The sequence below is a fragment of the Hemitrygon akajei genome, chromosome 28, assembly GCF_048418815.1.
Source record: "Hemitrygon akajei chromosome 28, sHemAka1.3, whole genome shotgun sequence".
Classification (NCBI taxonomy): domain Eukaryota; kingdom Metazoa; phylum Chordata; class Chondrichthyes; order Myliobatiformes; family Dasyatidae; genus Hemitrygon; species Hemitrygon akajei.
The window spans coordinates 6,805,349-6,811,962 of record NC_133151.1 but is presented as its reverse complement, the minus strand read 5'-3'; the positions used below and the strand labels follow the sequence as shown (position 1 = coordinate 6,811,962).

The 6,614-nt window shown below is 49.5% G+C and overlaps 1 pseudogene; it reads left to right on the top strand.

Moving 5' to 3' along the window:
* The first annotated feature begins 2,799 nt into the window (after positions 1 to 2,799).
* LOC140717464 (peptidyl-prolyl cis-trans isomerase-like) lies at positions 2,800 to 3,288 on the top strand (annotated as a pseudogene).
* The last annotated feature ends 3,326 nt before the right edge of the window (positions 3,289 to 6,614 follow it).

Sequence of the window (6,614 nt, the reverse complement as noted above, 5' to 3'; positions counted from 1 at the left end):
CAAGTGTGAATGACTGAGGAGGCTGCTTCCTGCAGCAGGGCAGGTGCTGAGAGATTTCCTGTGTCCGCAGGGTCACCGTTCACAGCTCCATAATTGCTCACAGTGGGGGGGGGGGGGGGGTACTGCTCTCCTCCCCCCGCTCCCACCACCAGCTAACCAGGAGCACTATGTGACTCTGTGTGTGTGTGTGTGTGTGCTGTCTATCTGTATGTGAGTGCATCTGTGCATTCATGGTGTCAAAATGATTGTTGTGACGTGTCTAGTGTGGTCGTGCAGTAGGCTGTGCCTGTCGCTCTCACTCTCAGCTTGCACCGCTGGCCGGCTGTCTCGCGAAAGGAGAGCTGAACGTGTCAGTCTCTCCCTGCCAGTACACAGCCTCTCCGACAGCAAGCCTCACGTCGCGCCTCCTCGCCGGTGACACACGGGAACCGAACTCCTCTCGGACTCGGGCTGAACTACAGGGGACAGGGAGGAGGTCCGGCCCCTGCACACGTAGCACGCCAGGCCCACCAGTGTGTGGACATGCCCTGGTGCTCGTGATCCAGATCCCCGGCTGTGGGTAAATAGCCCCACTGCCTCGGGAGAGACGAAGGCTACGGGAGTAAAACCCAGCCAGCAGATAGATAGATAGATAGATAGATACTTTATTCATCCCCATGGGGAAATTCAACTTTTTTTCCAATGTCCCATGTCCGGAGCGGAGCCCCTAAGGTGGCTGGACGTCACTGAACATCCTCCCGGCAGCTCCTGCGGCCGAGCCAGTGACAAACATATCGCTTCATAAGCTTTCCTTTGGACTCCACCGGTGAGGCCGAGAGGGGGATCTTCATGACTGGGCGTCTCAGGATCTCCACACCTTCCGCCCAGGCTTGTGCCCTGGAGAGGTCGCGGCAACAGAACCAATACAGACTGACCCACAGCGCACACTATACTTCCATTGTCCTTCGAGACAACAGATGCCATTATCATTGTAATCTGAATATCTGTCATGTGTGTATTTCTGCATGTGTGCACCGTCGATCCATGTATGTGCATATGGCATGCGTGTGCTGTGTGTACGTGTCTGGTGTCTGTATCTATGTGCGTGTATCTGTGTGTCTCAGTCCCTCAACACTTTTGTATATCTTTTCTCTACACTTTTCCAGTGTAGCATCATCTGCTTTATGGTCACCATCATTATGTGTCATGTCGTATGACACCATCATTATGCGCCGTGACGTACTGACGTGGGCGACCATGGTCTTACCATGACCATGATTGTTCTTGCAAATTCGCCTCCAGAAGTGTTTTCTCAAACTTCCAGTAACTGCATTATTCCCTATCCCTGTTTCTCTCTCTCACCTCATCTCCTTACCTGCCCATCAACTCCCTCTGCTGCTCTTCCCCTTCCCTTTCTTCCGTGGCCTCTGTCCTCTCCCATCAGATCTTCCCTACCCCTACCTCTTTCACTTCCCAGCTTGTTAATTCACCCCTCCCCCTCTCCCGGTTCCACCCGTCACCTACCACTTCGTATTTCTTCCTCCCCCTCCCTCCACCCCTCATCTTTCTTTTCCCCAGTCCTGATGAAGGGTCTCGGCCTAAAACATTGACTGTGTACTCTTTTCTGTGGACGCTGCCTGGCGTGCTGAGTTCCGCCAGCATTCTGTGTGGTTTGCCATAGCCTTCTTCTGGGCCAGAGTCTTTACAAGACGCGTGACCGTTATCAATACTCTACCTGGCGTCGGTGGTCACATAACACATAACCAGGACTTGTGATGTGCACCATACGACCATCCACCATCCCGGGGGGGGGGGGGGGAGCTAAGCAGGTGCTACACCTTGCCCAAGGGTAACCTGTAGGCTAGCAGAGGGAAGGAGCGCCTTACACCTCCTTTGGTAGAGATGTATCTCCACACCTAGCAATTGGTATGCCTTTGGACTGTGGTAAGAAACCCACGTGGACACGCAAACTCCTCATAGGCAGTGGCGGGAATTGAACCCGGGTCACCCGTACTGTAAAGAGTCGTGCTAACCACTACACTACCGAGCTGTCCTGGTACCTACGCTGTCTGTGACGGCACTTTCAGGCGAGCCAGCCCGTTTGTCTGTAGGTGCCGTTCCAAGACTGCGCACCATGTTCAAAGTAAATTTAACATTAAAGTACATTTAAAGTACTGGGACGGCACGGTAGCGTAGCACAACGGTTTACAGTACCAGCAACCCCGGGTTCAATTCCCGCTGCTGTCTGCGAGGAGTTTGTACGTTCTCTCCCCGTGACCACGTGGGATTCCTCCAAGTTTCCTCCCACAGTCCAAAGACCTACCGGTTGGTAGGCTAATTGGTCATTTTAACTTGTCCCGTGATTAGGCGAGGACTAAATCGGGGGATAGTGGGCGGTGCAGCGCTAAGTGCCAATTCCGCGCTGTAGCTAAATAATAGTTACTATATGCTAACTTGAGATTAATTTCCTTGAGACCTGAAGAAGGGTCTCAGCACGAAACGTCGACTGTTTATTCCCCTCCATAGATGCTGCCTGACCTTCCGAGTGTTCCTCCAGCACCTTGCGTGTGTGTTGCTCTGGATTTCCAGCATCGGCACCATCTCTTGTGTTTGGGATTCAATTTCTTGCAGGCTCTGACGGGGCGGGAAAAAAAAAGTATATTAGAGAAACTATTCATGAACAGTCCGGGACTGACAATCAGCGTGCAAAAGAAGACAAACTGTGAGCAAATGTGAAATATCACACTGAGGGGAATTAGCACTCCTAGCAGAGTGTTCGGTTGAGGTCAGCACTGAGTGGTGTGAGGGAAAAAAAAGAGAATGGGCAACCCTCGCGTCTTCTTTGACATTGGTTTTGATAAGCAGCTAGGGGGCCGCATTGTATTCGAGCAAAGGAGCGATGTTGTTCCAAAAACTGCAGAGAACTTCCGTGTGCTTTGTACCAAGCCACAGGTTTAAGGGATCCATTTTTCACCGAATAATTCCTGGCTTTATGTGCCAAGGTGGAGATTTCACAAAAGGCAATGGCACAGGGGGCAAATCCATCTATGGTAACAAATTTCCTGACGAGAACTTCATACTCAAAAACATGAAGGACCAGGGACACTGTCAATGGCAAATGCTGGGCCCAATACAAATGGAACACAATTTTTTATCTGCACTGCCCCAACTAGTTGGTTGGATGGAAGACATGTTGTGTTTGGCCGTGTGGCAGAAGGCATGGATGTCGTACAACAAGCGGAATCAAAGGGATGGCAGAGTGGAAAGACAAGTGTTACCGTTGGCATTCTTGACTGTGGAACAATGTGATGAGAACATGCCTACGGTGGCTGCTCAGTCTTTCTTCCATTGTTACGTTGCTATGAAGGTGGCAAAATCCAAATCTCAAGTTGATTTGTGTGATTGTACGTTTGTTTCCAAGTTACCTGAGGCTTTTGCCCAGGTTGGAGCCTGAACCATCAATTTTCAGAGATCTGTGGCAGTGCTTAGCCTTTAACTTTTTCATGAGGTATAATGGAATTATTTGCTTATTTTAGCCTTGTACTAAAACAATTCATTTAAATAAAATGTACATTTGCTCACCAAAAAAAAAGAAATACTGAGGCTGTCTACAAGAAGGGTCAGAGCCGTCTCTACTTCCTGAGGAGACTGAGGTCCTTTAGCATCTGCTGGACGATGCTGAGGATGTTCTACGAGTCTGTGGTGGCCAGTGTTTGCTGTTGTGTGCTGGGGCAGCAGGCTGAGGGTAGCAGACACCAACAGAATCAACACACTCATTCGTAAGGCCAGTGATGTTGTGGGGGTGGAACTGGACTCTCTGATGGTGGTGTCTGAAAAGAGGATGCTGTCCAAGTTGCATGCCATCTTGGACAATGTCTCCCATCCACTCCATAATGTACTGGTTAGGCACAGGAGTACGTTCAGCCAGAGACTCATTCTACCGATATGTAACACTGAGCATCATAGGAAGTCATTCCTACCTGTGGCCATCAAACTTTAAATCTCCTCCCTCAGAGTGTGAGACACCCTGAGCCAATAGGCTGGTCCTGGACTTATTTCCACTTGGCATGATTAACTTATTATTATTTAATTATTTATGGCTTTATATTGCTATATTTCTTCACTATTCTTGGTGGTGCGGCTGTAACGAAACCCAGTTTCCCTCGGGATCAATAAAGTATGTCTGTCTGTCTGATAAAGAGTAAAAGGGAGGTGAGAGTTGAGACTGGACCACTGGAAAATGATGCTGGTGAGGTAGTAATGGGGGAGAAAGAAATGGCAGATGAACTTAATGGGTGCTTTGTGTGTCAGTCTTCACTGTGGAAGACACTAGCAGTGTGCCAGAGGTCCGTGAGTGTCAGGGTGCAGGAGTGAGTGTTGTTGCTATTACAGAGGAAAAAGTGCCAGACAAACTCAAAGGTCGTAAGGTGGATAAGTCACCTGGACCAGATGGACTACATCCCAGAGTCCTGAGAGAGGAATCCGAAGAGATATGGATGCCTTGGTCATGGTCTTTCAAGAATCACTTGATTCTGGCATGGTCCGGACGGACTGGAAAATTGCAAATGCCACTCCACTCTTTAAGAAGGGAGGAAGACAAAAAGAAAGGGAAATTATAGGCCAGTCAGCTCGACCTCGGTGGTTGGGAGTCTATTATTAAGGATGAGGTTTTGAGGTGCTTGGAGACCAATGATAAAAATAAGTCAAAGTAAGCATAGTTTCTGTCAAGGGAAATCTTGCCTGACAAATCCGTTAGAATTCTTCGAGGAAGTAACAGGCAGCGGTGGGACAAAGGAGAGGCGGTGGGTGACATTTACTTGGATTTTCAGAAGACGTTTGACAAGGTGCCACACATGAGGCTGCTCAACAAGATAAATTCCTGTGGCGTTACGGGAAAGATACTGGCATTGATAGAGGAAATGGCTGATGGGCAGGAAGAAGCGAGTGGGAATAAAGGGGGCCTTTTCTGGTTGCTTCTCTTTCTCTCTTTGGTTGGTGATGGTTGGGATCCGTCTGACTCGAAGGACAATGGGTGATGATGATCATCATCACAACCCTGGGTGGAAGGTGTGGAGATCCTGAGATGCCCAGTCGTCAAGGTCCCCCTCTCGGCCTCCAAAGGAAAGCTTATGAAGCGATACGTTTGGCACCTGCTCGGCCGTAGGAGCTGCCGGGAGGACGTTCGATGACGTCCACTGGGACTCCACTCCGGATTTGCCGTCTGGGTTCACTCCCGTAGCCTTTGTCTCTCCCCGAGGCTGCCCACAGGGCAGCGGGGCTACCTACCAATAGCAGGGGGATCCGGTTTGCGAGCACCAGGGCGTGTCCGCACACCGGTGGGCCTGCGTGCTACGTGCGCGGGTGTTTTGGGGTTGTCGGTGGGGAAGTGTCAGCCCTGCACACTGCATACGTGCTTTGATAGTAAATGCACGGGTGACCCCCCCCCCCCCCCCCGTTTCTCGAACGTTCGCTTTACGACAGCTCGCTGTTACAAAAGACCTACATTAGTACCTGTTTTCGCTAAACGAAGAGGATTTCCGCTCTTACGAAAAAAGGACTCCCGCTTTATACGTGTGTTTACCCCAAGAAAGACTACAATGACCGTGAAGCCTTGTGCGGGTAGTTGTGTGCCTATGAGTGTACGTGCTGATTTTTTTTCCTCCAAATCGATTTTAGCTCGCTGGCGTCCCGATTCTGATAAGTGAAACTACACCATACATACAATATTTCTACTTTACATAGGCTGTACATTTATCACATTATTCTTGCTTTTACTATATGTTAGTGCTATTTTAGGTTTTATGTGTTATTTGACATGATTTGGAAGGTTATTTTTTAGGTCTGAGAATGCTCAAAAATTTTTCCCATATAAATTAATGGTGATTGCTTCTTCGCTTTACGACATTCCGGCTTTACGACTGGTGCAGAGCCACCAACCTGTCTCTGACTGTGAACAAAACAAAAGAGATGGTTGCTGACTTCAGGAGGGCACGGAGTGACCACTCCCCGCTGAACACTGACGGCTCCTCAGTAGAGATCGTTAAGGGCACCGAATTTCTTGGTGTTCACCTGACAGAGAATCTCACCTGGTCCTTCAACACCAGCTCCATAGCAAAGAAAGCCCAGCAGTGTCTCTACTTTCTGCAAAGGCTGAGGAAAGTCCATCTCCCACCACCCCCCCCCCTCCTTATCACATTCTACAGAGTATGTATTGAGAGCATCCTGAGCAGCTGCATCACTGCCCGGTTCGGAAATTGCACCGTCTCGGATCGCAAGACCCTGCAGCACATAGTGAGGTCAGCTGAGAAGATCATAGGGGTCTCTCTTCCCGCCATCACAGACATTTACACCACACGCTGCATCCGCAAAGCAAACAGCATTATGAAGGACCCCACGCACCCCTCATACAAACTCTTCTCCCTCCTGCCATCTGGGAAAAGGCTCCGAAGCATTCGGGCTCTCACGACCAGACTATGTAACAGTTTCTTCCCCCCACGCTATCAGACTCCTCAATACCCAGAGTCTGGACTGACACCTTACTGCCCTATTGTCCTGTTTATTATTTATTGTAATGCCGGCACTGTTTTGTGCACTTTATGCAGTCCTGGGTAGGTCTGTAGTCTAGTGTAGTTTTT